At 40.9% G+C, this 20,629-nt stretch overlaps 1 long non-coding RNA gene across 4 annotated transcripts in view; it reads left to right on the top strand.

Moving 5' to 3' along the window:
• The window catches only part of LOC141951561 (uncharacterized), a 146,428-nt gene extending 127,580 nt beyond the window's left edge, over window positions 1–18,848 (top strand). For 2 of the 4 annotated variants that reach the window (XR_012631384.1, XR_012631383.1), the window contains 4 exons: window positions 10,020–10,241; window positions 14,654–14,828; window positions 15,233–15,429; window positions 16,301–17,323. This is a non-coding gene — a long non-coding RNA (uncharacterized LOC141951561). Of the gene's footprint in view, window positions 1–3,706; window positions 3,881–10,019; window positions 10,242–14,653; window positions 14,829–15,232; window positions 15,430–16,300; window positions 17,324–17,343 lie in introns of those variants that run through there. The other 2 variants (XR_012631386.1, XR_012631385.1) reach the window with 2 other exon arrangements.
• Window positions 18,849–20,629: the final 1,781 nt, after the last annotated feature.

The raw sequence follows: 20,629 nt of genomic DNA on the forward strand, positions 1-20,629 counted from the left end.
AGGAAGCAGAGCCATAGGCTGAGACTTATGGCTAAGTGCCTTTAAAAATAAATACGATCAGTAAATGCACTGGAGGTCAGCTTCCCTCTCCTCCCGCTTGGGGTGAGCTCCCACCTCAAAGGAACTAGGGTTTTTCTTTGCCTCCTCCACTCTGGAAAACACAAAAGAGGTTTGGGAGTGCTGAGGAGAGAACTGTACTTGTACTCGTGGTGGTGATGCTAGGAGTTAAGACATCACAAGCAACCAGTTTACTCTAAACCAAACAGGTACAAAAACCTACATGTTCAATGAGAAGCATTGTCCTAACAGGTACCAGAGGTCGTGGGAAGCGTGGGCTTAGGAGAACAGCAGCTCTCACAAGTCCACTTTGCCAGAAAAAAATGTGTGTTTCCATATGTTTAAATGCTAGGGTTGCATGCACAAGCATTGTCACTATTAAGACAACCGCCCAAATGACATGCAGGTGGCCAGTCATGAATACAAGTCTCATGACTCCCTGTGCAGTCATACTAATTACATGCATACTTTAGGTATACGAAGGCGAATCTGTACTTGCTCCTTCATACACATGTTTGAATGAAAACATAGATGCTGATTTCCTCTTCTTCTCTGTGCCCCTGGAAAATCTAGTATTTATATTCACCTGACTAGGCAGAAATAAGAGAAAAGAGATTTTTGATTAGGTTAATTGTTTTTAATGACAGCCTGCCACATTTGACAGATCCCTCTTGTGAAGCCTCAAGACAAGCAAACTTTTCTTTCAGATGTACTGTGCATATTTCTGTATTTAGTAGGCTGTGCTGAAGTTTCGTTTTCTGTATTGGGCAGGGAGGTCACTTCTTTCACAATTCTCCCCAGGTTTGTCTGGGAATGACATACTTTAATAATGTATGACCTAGTGGAGATGTCCAGGTGGAACTAATGGCAGAAACTGATAAGGTAAAAGCTGCATTTACTAGCCTAAACAAGACTTGATTATAGAAAATTAACAACTTAACACCAAAATTTGAACCAGACTCTAATCTTCCTGCGTAAGAGATTGAGGCAAAAGATGGAAATTCTTCTGAGATGGATGCATAAAGTGCTTCAAAAGCAAATGCTAGTTATTAAACAGTTTATATCACTAAAATTCATCTGACATATCATTGGTTCTTTATATACTAAAATTATCCAGAAAAGAAGATGTAAATACCTGAGTCATAGCTAAGGCTGAGGCCAGAGTGTTTCTATCACATCAGGAGTACTGTTGGACTTCTGAAGGGAACATGCAGAAAGATCAACAGAAACGTGTAGATGTTACAAGGGGAGGACAGACATCCTGGATTTGAGAACACAGAGACCTGTAGGGAGCAGCCAGTGATTAACAGGTTCAGTGATTAACTCTATGTGCAGTCTGGAGGGAGTTTTATTTCATCCATCCTGGAATGCCCTCTTGGTTTGTTCCTTCTTATCATAAAGCATATCAGGTAGCTTGGCCACGCACTGTAACACACTGAGCACCAGGCTGGGACACAAGAGTACTACCACTGGTAGGTTGTGATACTTTAAATCTTTGTGCCTCAGTTTACCCATTGATTAAGATGATAACCTTCCCAGAGTGTTGTGGTGATTAATTATTAATCTTGGTAAAGCGTTTTGAAGATGAAGAGTGCTACATGCTGGCTAAAGATATTAATTACCTCAGACTCATGATGAAATTTTTATATTTACATAATGAACCAGTCACAGAAGAAGTGCAGTGATGGTCTGTCCTGGTGAACAGATTCTTCTAATTCAGATATCTCTGCCATCATCGTTATCTAAATCAAATCAAGTCAAATCCTTTTTTCCATGGGGAATCTGCTTTTGGAGCAAGCACAGCGCACATGCTCCATGTGAGACTCCTGGCATGGCAAGCAGCCACGGTACCTTTGCTAATTTCAGTCCCTGCCCATGAAACTCACCTCACCCAGAACTTGTTTCAACTTCTCCAGCTGTTCTTGGCATGTGTTGAGATTTCATAAAGTTGATGCCATCAACTCCCACACATATGGCAAGAGAGAGTGAGAGAGAAAACCCACACACAGTAACTAATATATAGGGAGAAGAGGTATTTGCATGGGAGAGCACAAACATGAGGCTTTTCTAGCTGGCTCCAATGGCTCTTGACTGTTAATACCAAGATGCAAAGGGATATGCAAATTAGGAGGGTGACTCAGAGAGTCCTTTCCAATGCATAACTCCAGGAAGAAGCATGATGCTTTGAGCAGGGCTACTCGGTGAATTTTTATGGAGGTCAGCTGGGTAATTTTTACTGCAGTCCACACCGTGGTGTGAAGCAGTGTCATCGCATGGACTCTGCCAGACTTGGCAGGTAGCACATGATGGCTTCACTCTGGGAACTGTGGTTGCACATTACAGCTGCTGCCTGAGAGACTGGTGAGGAATGTAAAAGGTGACACATGTCTAGGTCACTGTAGAAGCTGGGGAGATCTTATTCATGGTCCAGATTCAGAATGCAATCTACCCTTTGAATTAGTTTTGCTAAGACATTATACCCATGATACAGTAGTTCTATTCTCCTTTTATGCCCTTTTTCCTATGTCTTTGGAGGCAAGTGCATAATTTTTCAAACTTTCTCAGCCTATGAGACTTGTTTTCAATCCATAATTCATTACCAAGATGATACCTAATTATTTGATAGGTCCTTTAAATTTATAATCTCACCCTAGTTTCAATAGGAAAAAATCTGGAAACCGCAGGCAAGGGAGAGTTTGAACACAAACACAGAGTGCAGGCAATAACACCCATTTCCATACTCATGTTTAGATCTGGGCAGATTTCCAGGGGAATCCACATTTGTCTCCTAGAGCCAGGACTTCAGGAGGAACATAGTTTTTTCAGCACTGAGCAGTCACACAGAACTTTTGCTTGGGGTTTGGTCTGCCTATTACAGGACAGCAAGGTGTTGTACTGGGGTTAAGGCAAGGATGGAAACAATACCAAGACTCAGTGCAACACACAGTTTCTTACACTGAATGGGGATGAATCTCAAGTTCCTCTGCTCACTTAGCCTCAAAATCATTGGGTGTGGATGGACACCAGCCATGTATCAAGACTCACGGCCTCTGTGTTAATGAGTTACTTGGCAATGTTCATCCCTTGCCAGTCTCTTTCACCACCTGAGCACAGAATCACTTCTTTGGAGCATCTCAGCTTCCTATACCTGCCATGCAGTTTAGCACTGTTGATCTTCTTTGCTCTGCCTTGCTTAGCGCAGGATCCAGCCTATCAGCTGCAGTTGCTTCATTAGTCACTAATGGGCTGCACACTTAGAAAGCATTTAAATGTATTTTATAGTGATTGAAAGACTACAATGACATTTTGCTAATTATCTCATTGCATACCCAGAGAGCCCTGCAAAAGCTTGGCCACATTGTGGGGTTTATTGGACACCAAGTATCAGGCCTTCCATTTCCTTTTCTATTTATGTTCTCTGTTCTAATGAAAACCACAGGTGACTTGTTTATTAAGTGAATTTAGAACAGTTAACATTTGCATTTATTAATTTTCTAGAAAAACTGGTATTACTCGTTGCTTAGGACTCTAACTGCTATCTCAGATTTCATTGGATACCAGCTGCAAATCTTGGTAATAAGACTTTGTTGATGATTAAGCCAATGACGTGATTTTCAGTGGCATGGAGCACCTGCAGCTTCCTTCAGCTTCGCGATGACCTGAGTAGGACTCAGCACCTCGGACAACACCTCTGCAATTCCTGTGCAAAGCGCAAAATAATGCAAAAAATCTTTAGGAGCAGATTTTCACAACTGCGTGCACAGAAGGGTAACTGTTGGTATAACCTGAGTGTGCATCTACTCTGATTTCTGATACCTTCAAGGTAATGACACATCTGAATTATTCTTATGAATTGCATGTTTAAGCAGAATATGAGAGACAAGTGCCAAGTCCTAAAGCTACTCATGTCCCAATACATGAACATGAACTGATTGTATTTTTAATATGAATGTTTGGGTTTCTGAGCTCAGGCACTGAATTTTGATATGCCCTTATCTGAAGAAGTATCTGTAGTACCTCCTCCCCAAGGTAGTACTCACAGATCCCTCTGTGCCCTGGAGTTTTGTTCTACATTTCCTGATTGCATGATCAGAAATGCTCTTTCAGTAATTTCACCTCATTTCTTTTCACTAATGACAGATCTTTTCTCTCTACAAAACCACCTTCAAATTCTTAATTTCTTTTACTGGGTCACTGTTAGCTCTTCTGTGCTCTATGTAATAATGCTGTAGATAGGCATTATGCCAGTCTCCTTCATAAAACTGAATTACAACTTGAGCAGGTATGAACTTGGAACAGTTCCTACCTCCCAGGTAAAATAACTCATCTGATGCATAGACATATCATGAATCCTGAACAAACTGAAGAGGCTGGGAAGGTGAAAGGAATTTTTTCTAATTCATAGCTAAATTTCTACTGATGAAGGATATGTACAACCAACTGCAAGAAAACAAATGATTGTTCTGATTTATTGGTAACATTGTTCTTCTTGGCAAAGATGAATAGTTGGAACAAGACTATTTCACAGAGACAAAATATCCACAGGGAGAGATTTCTGAGGCAGTCATAGGATGCACCCTACAGAGTGTGATTCTCATGACATTAAAGCAGTGCTAATGGCATTGTGATTAACTTCTAATGAAAAAAGAAATGAACCTGATAAACACGGCATAAATGTTCTATGGAAATGACAATTAAAATGTTACATTTTAGGCAAGGTCTGGCTCTCGCTGAAGCCAAAAGAGTTGAGCTTACTGAACTTATCCAAAACAGAAAAGAATTTATGACTGTGGAGGACGAAGAAACACTGCTATGAATCTGAGCTGCTGAATAACTCTATACCACAGAAGAGATCCCCCAGAGTTTTGCAATAGTAACTGTTGTGTTACTTTGTGGAATTTGCTGATGCTTTGATAATGTTTCCTCCTTTTAACAGCAAAATCTGCACTGCTTCTTGAAAGCTTTTAGAATATTTTTCCTTATGCTTTTATCCTAGAGGAGAAGGCAGGACTACATTTGGTATTTAGGACAAGGAGCTGGCAATCTGGATTCTTTTCAGCTTTGTCACTAACCCGTGGTATGACTTCGGTCCACTCATTGTACAGCACCATGGCTTAGAGAAGCTATGGAGAGTCTCTCTGAGCCTCAGAAAGGGCTCTGTTTGTGCCTACTAAAGGGACCGCCTTTGCAAACTTGGCACTTGGCATTCCCAGCTCCTGCACTGACAAAAAATACTCCCACTTGCAGAACCTCATGAAGCTGTGTGGAGGTACAGGTTCTCAGGGTTACCCACACGTGCTTCTTAGACTCAGTCTATGATCTCCATGGAATTGTAACACCATAGCTTTGTTTTCATTTACCTTGCCCTCAACATCAGACAAACCTTGTAGTAAAGCAAGTGTTTATTTAGAAACAATTAAAATTGAACATTTAGATACTAGACCAGGAGGAGGTAAACAAGTAAAATGTAAAGTAAACATGGTAAAAATTATTTCAATTCTGCATTAAATTTCACAACCAGAGGCCGGTGTTTTAAGCTATCCTCCCTGGAATCTCAAAGAATGTCCACACATTCAGGCACTGGTGTCCATTAGTCCCAGTCCTGAACATACACCATGCTCCATCCTTCTTTGGGCAACTCTTTGAAGTTCTCCACACTTTTATTTCCTAGAAATTAGGTTTTAGAATATAAATGCATCTCTAATTGGCTTTTACCAAAGCCAGCAGCAATGGATATTTTACCAGCGGTTCCTCTGGGTTTAGACCTAATTGACCAGAAGGTGTGTGACCTCTGTAAATACACCTGCTTGCCCTTCCTGGGAACTAGGTGCCTTATTATTTCTCCCTTCCTCCTAGCCAGCCTGCTGGCTACTGCTTCCCACCCACTCTGAGCTGCTCCCTTTATTTCTTTATATAGAGTTATTAGTGTTATTCAAGACACTGGTTATACACAGATTCCATTAAGTTAGGATTTGTGATGTGTTACTGGTTTCCTATAGAGACCTGTATATGCTAATCTACATGAATATACATTATTGATTGATAATGAGTTGCTCTGAGAAGACTTGTCTGTGAGAACAGGAATTCCTCAGCTTCATCCTCTGTCCCAGTCACTTAGGCTAAACTTTTCAAAACCCTTCAAAGATACTTAATTTTTAACATCTGCTTTGAAATGAGTCATTGAGCACCTCGGGGTTCAATTGACCTTATTTGATTTTGGGTGCTTGTCTTGAAGTGAGACAACCGTCACTGGGTGCCTCGAGATTCCCCTGACTTTATTTGGATTTTGGGTGCTTGCTCTGGGGGATGTACACACTGGAAACAAGAAGCTAAATAAAAACATGGGGTTTTTGTAAGTGCCTTCAACTTTAAAATGGGACTTTCAGTTTCTAAAGGCTGGCAGGGAGTTAATTTTGAGTCAGTCTTTGTGTGGTCATTTTTATTCTGGAATGAGAGTGTTCCTGCACAGAATTACACTAAAAAGTTTTGTCAAGAGACATTGTCTTTTGTTTCCATGAGTTTGCAAATATTCCCAAACAAGTTTGATGTAAGCCAGCAAGACCCAGCTTTTATCCTACCAAATAAAAGCACCTCCCTGAACAACATAAACCCTCAGCTAACTCTGAGCACTGGGAGCTGCCAGAACGCAGTGCACTCCCGACCTCATGGTGCCAGCAGCCGTAAGGGCCAGGCTTTTTGCCACGGCCCAGACAAGGTAGTTTATGGCTGCTTCAGGGGGTCTCTGTATAATACTGCCACAACATCCTATTTTGATGGGACTTTAATAAACTTTCTAAGTCCTGAATTCTGTACACATTATATGTGTACAGTTTGCTTGTATTGTTGCCCAATTACGAACAACAATCAAGACTTCATACCTACAATTTGTATTCACAGTTTGTAAAATTCCCTTGCCTTGAGTTCTCTGCTACTACTACCAGCAAGACATACAGCAGACTTTATTCTTTATCGAAGGGCCATAGCACAAGCCGCTTCCATCAGCCTCACATCTTCAACTGACAGCAAAATGGCCCAGGCCTGAAGCAGCTGACTCGATGCCACTGTGATAGTGGCTTACGTGTACCTTAACAGAGGTTGTACACACCTTAGCAAACTGAATTAAAATGATAGTGCACAGGCATCCAGCACATACCACCAAGCCTGATTCTGCAGATCCTCAGACCATGAGTGAGCTTACCCACAGGAGCAGTCCAGTCTGGGGACTCCCACTGGTTGCAACACTGCAGTCATCTGATTTGCATACAAAAAATAATTTGTGTGGATACGTTCTTGTATTTATTTAATCCTGTAGTCCCTAGGTACCATCAGTTTTCAGTGACCTTCCTGGGAGCTGGCAGAGTTTAGGACTTTATCGTATCCCAAGCATCAGTCCTAATTCAGTGATTCATTTAACTATGTCAGTAAGATTCATACATATCCTTAAGTGATTTGTGGAATGGGGAACACATTGAATACATTTATGCACCTCTAATCTACAATTTAATTGTACTTTCAAAGCATTACTTTGAAAACAGTGCTTCTGGTCAAGAATAAAGCCAATGCTTTTTTTTTTTTTTTCCTGATGCTGTTAGGTTGGGTCAGATTGGGAAATCTGTGTGCCAGGGAGTGAGTAGGCAGGTACAAGCAGTCAGTCCAGCTGGCTTTAATGGCACTATTTGTGAGATCTCACCAGAGCTGTGCACTGGGCCCCACGATGTGTGACACACAGCAGCCAGAACACAAATGTCTTACTCAAGCATGGCAGTTACTCATGGAAGTAGTTACCTTGGAGCCAGAGGGACTGACCAGGGATTTTACGTTACATTATTATTTTTGTTGCTGATGTCTGTACATTGCGATCAGAGTCGTGGGCAAACCAGAACATGGCTGCATTGTTTGGACAAACAGAACAGCGACAGTCCCGCCTTCATAGATTGCATCTCTTGAAAAATACTCATTTTCTGACTCTGCTGGGGAGTTTTGCAACAGTGTATAGCGAATATATTCAAATGGGAAAGTCTCAAAATGGTGACTATAACATTAATACAAAGTTTTATTAATAAATGAATTGACTTTATTTTTATTAGCTAGAAAAATAAACCTAGGCTCATGTTGTTTGAGTGAAACTCAAATCAGGACAGACAACATTAAGAACACAACTAGTATAAAAACTACCACACAATAAATCAAAGAACAAGAAAAGTACATGGCTATTAACGTTCTACTATAACATTCCTCACAACCTCTCTGCAGTGTGGAGAACTGCAGGCCAACATTTTTCAACTGTCCTAAAGAATGCGAAATGTAAATGTTTAGAAGAGTGTTTTTCTTGCCAAGCTGAGAGCGATCATAAACATCAGCTTCTAATAGAAACATTTTAAAAAGACACATCCTTGCTGCCAGCTTTTGAGAGCAACACCATTTAAATTAGATCAGAGTCTCCTTGAATTCTTGACACTCCATTGCTGCCTTTTATTTGCCAAAAATTGTTGGATTGATGTTATGCTTGAATTTAAAGTATGAACTGCAACTGTATTAAATATGTTGCTTAAATGTTGTGTGGATAAACAATATATCACCTGCCTAGGATTCATTTTGAGGACAGGCCTAAAGAAAATCTTGAGGGAAAAGAACCATTCTTTTAATTATGATACTTTATTTCTGTGGCATCACAAATGTGCATGGTATTTTCCTGTCAAGTGGAGTTTATGGATTTGTTGAGATGTAACTTTTCCGTAGCTAATAAATATACTAAATATATAATATTACCGAATACTAATATAATATACTAAAAGTGAACCACGACTTACTCCTTACTGTACCCACTCCACCTTTCAGCTGAGAGGTCTGTAAATATCATTGATAAAATAGTGCTGTAAACTGACATTATAGACCTGTATTTGGTAATACTGAAATCCTGATTCTGACAGCACCTTATTTCTTCACAATTAAATCCTGCCATTATTTATCGCTGGATAATCTTAGCCAAAATGTTCAAATCTAGGAAAGCTGAAATGCTTTGTAAACCAGAACCAGTTTTAGGTGACTGTTTTAGTTATATCACCCTGAAATTCCAAACAAATAAAATTATACAATTTTAGCATTTTCTAAGTAAACATCCTAGCTTTGGGATTCAGAATTTCCATTTTAATTTAGTGCTTAATTATATTTTTAGAAACTCTTAAAGCAAAATTAAATATTTGACACAAAGAGTTTCCTTAAGAACCAAAACATTGCTTTTGTCACTGCTGCTAGTGAATCAAATTTAGTGTATTTTTAGAAGAAAGAGCCATCTCTGATCGCAACCCAAAGCACCTCCTTATATAATCAGTGTCCATATTCTTCAAACTCCCTCATTTTGCACCATGATAGAAGAGGGACTGGAGATGACATGGTTATTAGTGGATCATGGTTATGCATCTTTGCAGGTTTTATTTTGATAAATACTTTGAAATAACTTATGAAAAATCTCTTTGTAGATAAACTTTCTGGGTTTTGTGTGTAGCTCAACACTTGTTTGGAACAACTTTGTTAATTTAAAAGAGGATTTTGAAAGACAGAGGGCAGTTGTAGGTACCAACCCCAGGGAAGTAGGTGCTTAAAGAAGGACCAGAAAGTGAGTACTGTTTTGAAAACCACAATACTGAAATAGCAGGGCTACACAGTGAAATCATGAGATTTTATTTTCAAAAACAGTACTACATTTCTGGTTCATTCTTTTCTTCCTTTTTTTTATTTGTGCTTTGGGATGATCACATGCTATAGTTACAGACTACTTCTGCAAGTATGGCAGCTAGGACTGTCCAGCTGCCCTATTCTCCTCCGTCTGAAAACAGCTGGGCTGTAAAGCTTATGATGAAAAGCAAGGAGAAAACACATTCTTGCTATAACCAGATGGTTCAAATGGATGCAAAAGACACTGTTTGATTCAATTTCCTCTTTTTCTGTTTTGGTTGCTACAGAAACAAATCTGATCTTTAGATGGAGATAAAAACTGTTACCTGTGTCAGAGAAACAGAGACCAAGAATGAGCATGAGTGGGGAGAGGACCAGTCAAGCCTCACAGCGTGGAAAGACGTGAAAAAGACCCAACAGCAGAGAATAAGAGGATATGAGCTGTGCTGTGCTCACAATGAAATCATTGGGAATTTTGCCATGAAAGCAGAACTGAGTTGTTATTTCAGGTATGAAAAGTACTGCAAATTACAAATATAGAACTCACATTAAGAGGTTAACACAGGAAGCTGTTTTCTTCCTGGGATGAGCCAAGAAACTGCAAAAGCTGGGTCCCTAAACTTGTGTATTCTAGCCAAGCGTTGGCAGAGGTCTTGCTTCCAGCATCCCTTGAGGGTGTTTTTACTTCGCATTAATATATATCATAGTTCTCCCACCACTTCCTTGAGTTCTAGTGGCCTTCCTTCTCTTTTCCATCTGATGAAGAGCCTGCACTGTAATCTAAAGTGTACTGGAGTCAACAGAGTCTTGCATTGTCTTTAACCAGCTTTGAATCAGAGCAGAAAGGTCATAGTTCTTAGGTTTATAATTTGTTTTGCAGATATATTGGGATATTTTGTTATTGTTTTGATTTAAGCCTCAGATAGCGCTAGAAATAACAGAAGCAGTGAATACATAAAACAAGATTCATTCCAATGGGACAACCAAAGGAGTTCTATATGTCACCCCAATGCAAACAGGATCTTGGTGGCAGAACCAGGAACGAAGGCTGAGAGTTCTGACTTCCCTCGTTGTGCTTTCACCATTTGATCATGCAAACTCCCCCAAATTATCATAAAATTGTACAAAGAGTAACATCCAGCAGAGACCAGCTCTGCCTGGCTCCTATGAGCTTGCCAAGGCTGTTGGGATAGTGAGGGAAGAGACACAATTCATTTTAAGAAGGTTTTTTTCCCCTTTTTGTCATCTTCTTTGTGGTGGTTTGTGAAATGCCGGGAAGGAACAGTACAATGAACAGAAAATGTTCCAAGGAAACCAGCCTTCTCCATGCCATTGCCCAACAAGCACCCAGTGTACCAACCGCGGAGCTTTGCATAGGAGTGTATGACACACATGGGGACTATGATTTCTGCTGGTGTGAGGCCTCTCATCCCTTCTGAATTCACAGAGCAGAGAAAGAGCAGAGAATCAGAGCCTCTCCCTACCTGGTCGAGGCTCATCCTCACCTCCAATACAAACGCAGGTGGAAAATTATCGAGTCCATAATTTTTCTGCATAATTTAGAGCCATAAAATGGAAGCTGCCTTTGAGCATTTGGCTTTTCCTCTCTTGCAAGTTAGGGCCAGATGCAAAAGAGGACTTAAGCACCTACAACTCAGTAGGTTCCTCCCTGCTCAGGATAACATTTCTTCCAGTACCAGCAACTTTATGTCTAGACATGCCCAGAACTGCTGTGATCTGAGCAGCTTAGTACAGAGTTCCTACCTAAAACCCACTGGGATCCTGAAAGAAGGAGCGTCTTATTTTCTCAGGACAGCCCATTCTGATGGCATATTCTGAACAAGCCTAATACACACCAGCAGGACCGGTCCCCTCACATGATACAGTCGTAGCTACTTTCTTTTAAACTTGACCAGGTGGGAGAGATGCTATCTGGCTGGACGGTTTGGTTTTGACTGACAAACCTGAGCAGAGTGAGAGTCGTCCTTAGACATTTTGCATAAGGGTCCAGGCCTGCCCTGGTCTTGTGGGGATTGTCTAGGAGAATAAGCATTCCCTCTGGGAGTGAGATTATAAATCTGAAAGTTTCCAACACAAAGAAGAAACAAAACACAAGCCCCTTTCAAGGAAAACATAAATGTAGAGAATTAAAAAAAAAACAAAAAACCGAAGAAACCACAGTTATTTTGCTGGCTAATATCATGAAGACATGATAGTACTTGCAGCTTCCTGCTTGGACCTGGCTTGCTCCAAAGTCATTTTGTGTGTTAATCATGTGGTTTAGATGATGAAGATTAGGTCTGAGTGAGCTGGTTCAGATAAAAGGGGAAAAGGCAGCAACCAAACCTTCACCCAAAACTTCAACCTAAACTTTTCTAAGCTTTGAATAAATAAAAAAAAAAAAAGTAGTAACTTTTCTTTATTATTCCTTTGTTTTGCAATTAAGATTTTATTTGAAGGTACTATTATTCATTAGCTACAGTTATTCATTCAAAGCTTTGAAAGTGCACAGTGCTGTAAGAAGGACTGCTGTTATCACTGCAAACACAGAAGTACCCATTTCAAGTTCACAAAAGTACATTTCTGTCCCTTTTCCTGAACTGGGATTTTTAATGGAACCAGGGTTTTTGAATCGTTTTTACTTCTTCCAGTATAACTACCATCATACTATGCAAGTTTCTGCCCAGTTTTATTTTCTGTGCATCTTGGCCTGGAATGTTCAATTATAGATTTCCTGATAAAGACTCCAGCCAACAGCTAGCAATTTGGCCAATGTTCCTCAAAAAATAGGTATATAAAAACATGTTCCAAAATCTAAACAGAAGTGTGTGAGTGCTCTGATTTTCAAAAAAAACAAGAGCTGCTTGTTGCTTGGCAATTTTGAAAATTAAGACTATATTCTTTAGTACTTTACTACGTAATACTTTTAGATACCTATTTTTAAATGGTTGTCTCAGTTGATGGCATACTTTTGTGTTTGATTTGCCCTTATTTGGCATGCGGTACGCTAGGGAAATAAGTGCACACCAACTCCATTTATGCACAAGCTGGACAACTCTTTGCAGATGTCAAATACATGCATAACAGGCCTGATATTTGCTCATGCAGACATAAAAGTACAATTGAAACTACTGGCCTCATCCTCCATTGCTTTTACGTTATGCAGACTGAGAGCCTGGCACTTCCAGATGTGCTAGACAGCATTTTCACACCCTGTGGACTTGCTGTGAGTCCATGGGTTTGACTGCGCAGTCGTAAGACAGTGGGGAAGCAGGCTCTAGGTATATTGTATATGAACATTTCTATTTAGAGAATCAAGTCTCCTGTGTTATAGTCCCTTATAATATACCAACGTGCAGGAGAGCTGACTTGAAATATCGCATAAGGGACTAGCTATGGGGAACAGGTTACTGGTCAGGGAGATACCGTAACATCAGGGATTTCACAAGACAGCTGGACCTTGATCCTTCCAAAGTACAGGCAAATAAATGAGATGCTCAAATTAGGAGTCTAGCTCCTTCACTGGCAAGAGGCAGGTACCTTCAAAAAGAGGTTGAGCTTCCCAAATGTTAAGGAAACGGGCATTCTAACAGTTCAGTAAGATTAATCCAAGCCTTCAAGCCTTCGAGCCAAGTATATGCAAAAGTAAAGTGTCACAGAAGGACAGAAGACTGTGGCAAGCACTGTCTGGAGACTGCTGTTCAGTTGGTTGATTTTTCTGCACACCTGTAATTACTGATTTTGAGTGGGTATGAGGGAGGGAGCTACTTTTCGTGACAGCTGCTGTTTGTGCAGTGGTTCAAACCCAACTTCAGTCAGGATATATTAAAAACGGAATGAGTAAGCCAGCTCTAGAGAGTGACTTCCATCATTATAAACTAAAGAGGCTTGGATTAACATTTGAACTTTTTGAATGCTTATTCTAATTCAACCACAGAATCTTCTGAGAGCTTCAGCCATCACTAATTAAGACATGCAACCATTTACCTGTGGTTCATCCGTGCACTTAGCAGTTTTTGCTATAGTGGGTCTCAGTGGTGCCAAGTGTCTGTGCTAGGGTGAATGCCACTCAGAGAAACACATGGACTAACAAACTCTACGCTTTTATATTAACTCTCTTACCCCTTACATAGTCAGGAATACTACCATAGCCTCACTGAAAACTAATAACCCACTTCAAAAATAAACTGCCCTAGGAAGTGTCTTTGAAATTTTTCTTAATGCCATATTAAAAAAACATAACGTGAATGTAAACAGTTTTCCCTGCAATGAATGCAGTACAAACATCCCAGTGTTTCGCTAGTACCTGAGAGCTGGAATATAAAACTGTCTATAAACAATAGCAAATCTGTCAGGTCTGTGTTATTTCTCTTCCTCCTCCATCTCCCCCAGTGTAAATTAATAAATATTAATGAAAAAGAGAAGCAATAACACTTATCTATTAATTTTCCTCCTTTTATTTTCTGATCATGCTTAATTTAAAAGTGTTTTGGGGTTACATTTAGTCATATATATGGTTGTTTGAGCCTTTTATTAGCCATGATTCATTCTGCGTATCAGCATAAAGTGGTGCTCATGCTTTCAGTCTATATCTGTTCCATGATGCTCAGTTATCTGTCTGCCCTTGAGCTATCGGTAGGTATGGATTTGCATGTACACTGTTCTCCTATGACAATAGTATGCCAGGAATGACCGGTCTGGTATTACCTGGTCAGGTGAGGTTCCATTCAAATAATGTACATGCCACCAAAACAATTCAGATCAAAGGTCTGTCTTTCAACAGAATTAAAATGTAAGGACTTCTAAAGCAATTTTAGCAGTTGGCTTCACAAATGAACTTATGTCAGCTGCTCTGTATGATGACTGACTAAATTACTTATATATCTAATCTTATCTAGCTATCTGTCTGTCTGTTTTTCAGCATTTCAGTACCCATCACCATATTATCTAGGCGCCACCATGAGATTAAGAAGCTCTGCCGTGACATTCTCAACATGATCTGTTCAAAGGTCATTAGCAGAGCCTTTCATACTGGAAAAGATCGGAGGACAGTACTGAAGTGAGCCACAGAAGGAAAGAAAAAGGAAAAGGAGGGGGTAAGCTGTTGGAGCCATTTTGGTTGTGCTCATCCTGGGTGGCTTGCTTAGCTAGTACTAAAGCTTAGGAACCTCATGTCAGCTGCCTTGATTCTGCTCAGGGACTATAGTACTTGTTGAATGCTATTGTCACCTCAGAAAGTTATCTCACACGGCCTCAAGATTGCTGTCCCTGTGCTTTCTTCAGATGCTGGTCTTTATGATTTCTGTATATTACTGCCTGAGAGAGGGATATTTCTCTCAAAAATTCCTACTAGAGAGCGAGCACTGCAACTCAGGGAACCACCTTCTCCAAACTAATGTATTAGTTAAAAATTTATTTTTAGCTTAGCATGCAAATCCTACAAACTCTGTGTTTGAAGAAGCCAAAAAGGGTGTTTTTCAATGTACACCAACTTACATAGGATCCATGGAATCAGGAAAGATGATTTTATCCCACGAGGCCCAATCCTGCTTCCTCCAAAGTTGGTTGCTGTAGCATCTCTGATTGCCATGAGTGTCTGCTGAAGACAACCTGGAGAACTTGCATTATGGAAAGGTGGCACTGGCTGTATTGTGTTCACTGATGCAGTCTGTTGCGACTTTTCCAAGAAGTATACAGGTAAGTGAAAAATTTGCCAAAGCTCTTTTTTTCACGGCTGCAGTTAGGACTCCTGGTTCAGGCCTGAGGAGGCCAATGACAGTATGCTGACTCGTTGCTCAAACAAACCCCCGGAGGTCTTTTGTGCCCCTTCTGGTACAAAAACAGTAGGGGATTTACACTAGGGGATAAATAGGTGGTTCCAAAGTGAGAAGGAAAGAGCCAAAGTTGGAAGCTAACCACAATACGTGGGTGTAAACGATTACCAAAGGCTTCCAGTAACTCTGCTGTCATCAGAGACTGGCTTTATGGGTATGGCCTCAAGAAGTTTCCCTCCACTTAATTAAAGAGGCAGATAAGTATCTAGGTGGAGTGTGCAGATAGGTTCTGAATGAGTTATCCACTAAGGCTGGTTCGCTGCACCTATTGTTAAAGCCAAAATATAATATCAGATTAATGCATTATATTTGCCTATTATAGCACTATGTCATCATTATATGACATGTTATAATTAAAGCCCTGCGTTAGAAACAAAACTATTTGGCTTGGGATAAGTTGCCTTTATGACTTCTGTGGTTATGATTTCCTCCTTTTCTTAACCCCTTAAAACTGCATAATATAGCTATTTGTAACTGTATAAAGAAAGTTTCTAGTTTCAGATTCTAATCTCAGGTAATTCAATGTAAATAAAGTAAAAATCTGGCACATAGTCTTTTCCTGTGTCTGAATATTTGCTAATAGAGGGAAATCCATGTTGTTTGGGTCAAAGGAGTCACAAAGATGGGCATTAGATTAAAGGAGAGCATGCATAACTCACCAACTAGCCCTCTCAGTTGTCATTCAGCTGTCCACATCAGTTCCTGATTTTGTACAATTCCTCATTACTTTTCAGGAGAGGAAGCCACTCACCATACTTTCACTCTTCCCTTCCTGGAACTACGTGAGGAAAAATTCATTATTAGACTAGTTTCTGGACCTAGCTCTCGGGAAACCATGCTCACAAATGCAAATCTGCAAAATGGGTGTGTGATTGCATGCCTAACTTGGAGATACGATTAAGATTACAGTTTGGGTAACTGACTATGCTAATATCTTTAATTAGTGATTTGCATATGCAAGCTTTTAAATTTCAGTAGTTGGTGATTCATGCAGTTAAGTGCCAACCTTAGCCTTGCTGTCAGATTTAGACAGACAGAGTATGCCAGCAGTACCCCCTCTCCCCCACATCAAATGCAGAGAGCACGTGTTGTCACCAGTCAAGGTGTAATTTCCCAAAAACTGCCAGGCTTTGTCTGTTTGAGAAGCAAACGTTGTAGGGCAATGAATCTTCCTGCTGTTGTTTGGTAGCAGCCTTTATTATTTAACATTTAGCAATACTCTTATATAAATCTAATTGATGTCTTTTATATTAGTAACTGAACTGTGCATTTGTTTGGTTTGGAGATGACCACCTTAATGAAGGTTAATGAAGAGAGGGTAGTTGCCAATAGCTAGGGGTGATATCCCACTGTCTTAGTCAATCAGTTGGTGAGAGTTTATTCTGTTGCTACAATGCTGGTAACTCAATAATTTGCTTCCTAATTCATGGATGACCTTTCACCTAGACTTGGAGAGAGCTGGATTTGGCCTTAGTTAACTTGCTTGTGCAGTTTCAGGGCTTAAGCACACCAGGAACTATTTTCTTATTTCTGTTTCACTTAGATGTTGGAAATGTGCATTTTCTTCACGGGGGCAATTTCCCCCATGCAGGAAGACCCCAAGAATAAGTGCCAGAGATGTCTCAGATCATCAGTCTGGGATACGTACAGACTTCTGATTTATATAGCTTACTGCAGACACATTTTTAGCATTTCATCTAAAATAATAAAATTCCTAAAGTGAAAAGTAAAAAAGTAAAAATAATAACATGCAAAAATGTGATTTTTTTTTTCCTAGAAAAGTTATTTCACCACCTTTTGCCAATGGTACCCTGGCCGCTGCTCAAGGGGAAATTTCCCTCTATGGCTGCTTACTCACAGGAGTAAGTCACTAAACCTGATCCCACTGTGACTGCTCCTGTTCGCACGGAATCAGTGGCTGTGAAGGGATGACTCAGAGGGCAGAACGGGATATAATGGGCCACACATGGGCATTCCAGAAGAGTGTGTTCTCTCCAGTGCTAATTAATTTTCTGCTCTGCAAAATACTTAACAATACAAAACACTGCTAATTTCTTTTTTCTTTAAACATTTCCATCAGCCTCTTAAAGGTGCTTTTAAGAACTCCATTCAGTCCTTTTCCATGTTGATTGACGAGTCAGGCCTAATTACATGGACAGTTTATGATCATGACATGTCCCAGAACAGCGTGTTATTACACACTTAATAAAACTGCGATGATACCGACCAAAATCAGGAATTGCATACTGTCAAAGGGAAGGGAATTTGAAAGGAAAATGCTAGGACTTACTGAAATTCTGTGAAGGCAAAGCTCAGATTCAAGGGGAGAAAAGGGAAGACAGCATCCAACTTTGCGGGTGATTTCAAATACCTTGAGAAGTATGAGGCATGATAAAAATATGGCCCCTGCAGAGGATTTCATCATGAGGGATAGGCTTCTCTACTCACAGGGTGAAAAAAATTACTTTCTAATAGCATCTGCCTATTTTACATATATAATGAGCCAAACTCGATGTGGTCATGTTACTGCCTGGGAAGTGTTTGGAGTGAGGGACGGTTGTGCTTCCAGTCATTTTCACCAGAAGACTTTCCCTTCTGAATTCATTGATATTTTTAGCTTTTAATGTAAACTTTAAATAATTAATATATAGTATTGTCAAGGTCTCATATCTCATATTTCACAGTTCTTTAAACAAATAATACCTGAGACACATCCAGGAAGTATCTATCTGCAGATAAAAGAACTGAAGCAAAGAAAGGTGAAGTAACTTGCCCCAGATCCTGAAACAAGTTTGCAGCGATGCCAGATACAGGACTTTGCTTTCCTTTCTCCAGAATCACTAGGTTATCACTCCTACCTAATTAAAACGGGGCAGAGTCTCTGCAGCAGAGGCTGAAAGTGCTCATCTGGGCTTAACATTTAGCACAGAACTAGTGCAGCACCCTACTGCACCATGCCAGGTCCCACCGCCTTACTCAGCTGTGTAGTGTGGCCGGAGCCCTCCTGAGATCCCTAGCTAATGTTTAATCCTCGGGGGGAGGCTGGAGGAGAGCACAAATTAGCTGAGAGAGGGCATTCACCTCGCTTCTCCTCTCAAGACATGGTGGTAGGTAGAGGAGGGAAGAACCTAGTACTGCATTTGTGAAGAAGCTTGTAATAGGTGGGCTTTTCTGCCCTAGATTTGTGCACAAGAGTGATTTGATTACGAAGACCCATGGATCTTGACAAGCTGTGGATGCAGGAGGCTGACTCGGTCCGAGTTCCCAGGACATAAAACAGTGAAAGGCAGTGCTCCTCACAGGCGAGCTTTACGCAATATGAAATGTTTTTTTACATGGATAATTAATTTTCCCATTTGTCCACTTCCTAAAAAACCCTTCCACATACCCAAATGCCAGTGACAAACCCTTCTCAGAATAAAGGCTGTTTCGAAGCACGTGAGGGTGGCAAAGGTCTGAAATGCTGATATCAGAAATGCTTATGTTGGACCAGCAGAGACTAAGTATGTCAGTGGTGAGGATGGGAATATAGGAGGGAATATAGGGCTGTTGGGAGATGGTCCTCTCCCTCTTCTTTAAATGCAGCTGAGGATGAAGCCAGCTTGTGCTTTTGCATGGTACACCTGTATTTTCACAGGCAGAAACACATGCTGCAAAGATAACTTTTCTTTGAGGAAGAAAACCAACCCAATCATTTCTGGCCTTTATAGCAACCAAGATAACCCTCAGAGTGGGAGCAGTGTGCAAAAAATAGAACAATGTCTGCCTCAGTCTGCAGAAAGCAAGAAGCAATAGACCCGAGAGGTCCATGTTGCCTCTTCATTATAGGAATCTGTTGATCAGATTAGGAAGGTGCTGACTTGAGAGCACAGGGACTACCTTGATTAGGAGTTTCATAGTCTTGTAAAAGCATCTCATTTTGCTCTCCCAGGTGGGTGGAGCTTTGTTGGCAGGTGACTCCTAGAAAAGGGCTACCACTAATTTTTTTTTCCCACATCTAATGCTACCTTGAATGCTAAAGTGGAGTTATTGCAGAGGAGAGGGTGCTCTGGGGGCTACAGACTGCATCCCCCAGCCCTACTCCACGGGGTCCCCAACAGACAGTCACTGTGGGAAGGGGGTACACAAAGGCGTTAGGAGGCATTTGTGCCTGAGCTGTGCGGTGTTGCAGTGTGCTGCCCTGCTCCTGCCTGCCTGGGCTGGCTCAGGTGCCCTACAGAGTGCACTGCTGCCCCTGCTACCCCAGCTCTGGGAGTTAAATGTGTTACAGCAGGATTTTGCCTCTTTTTTTAAAAAAAGAGAAACAATTTAGTTTTACCTATCATAGTAAACTGGCTCTAATGCCAGTAAAGCATGCCTAATTGGCAGGATTTAGAGACTGATCATTTCAATTTATGCCCAGAACAGGTAGGGCAGCAATGAAAGCCTCTCCCACCCAACCCCACCCCTTCTCACCAATGTGCCTCAACCCTGCCCTGAAGGGACCACCTGGAGGGCTGAGCAGGGAGTTCCCTCCCTCTGCGCAATAAAAAGGCACAGTCCTACAGTAAATACCAGGTTAAGCTGATGGCTGTTTAATAGTTAGTGTACCTCTGGTAATAAAGCTCTTGCAGGGCTCGTGCAGAAGAGCACCTGCTAGTGAATTTATGCAGGAGCCATTTGCTAAGGTTTTGCCTTTAAGGACTTGGCAGAAAACACTAGAGTGGAATTTTCACTTCATGTTACCATGAGGTCAGTGGGAAAATAGTTCATTGCCCCTAGCCTGTCTGCTGGAAACAGTTCCCATCATTGCCACAGCTTGCAATAGCCTTCCCAGAACCATGTTTGATATCACTTCCTTCTTTTCAGGCCTCTTCAGCACATGGAGACCTGCCTTCTTGTCCTTTTTGCCAAACCCTTTCCCATCTGTCAGCCTTGCTTGTGAACTGTATCCCCTACAGCCAGGAACAGGACTGTATTGCAGGGGGTTTGAGTGCATCATTCCCATTTATTCTGAGTGCCTCATCCTTCACAAGCCAAAATCCACAGCAGCTGATTCTGGAGAAAGGTGCGATCGACCCATA

The sequence above is a fragment of the Strix uralensis genome, chromosome 18 (assembly GCF_047716275.1).
Source record: "Strix uralensis isolate ZFMK-TIS-50842 chromosome 18, bStrUra1, whole genome shotgun sequence".
NCBI classification, from domain to species: domain Eukaryota; kingdom Metazoa; phylum Chordata; class Aves; order Strigiformes; family Strigidae; genus Strix; species Strix uralensis.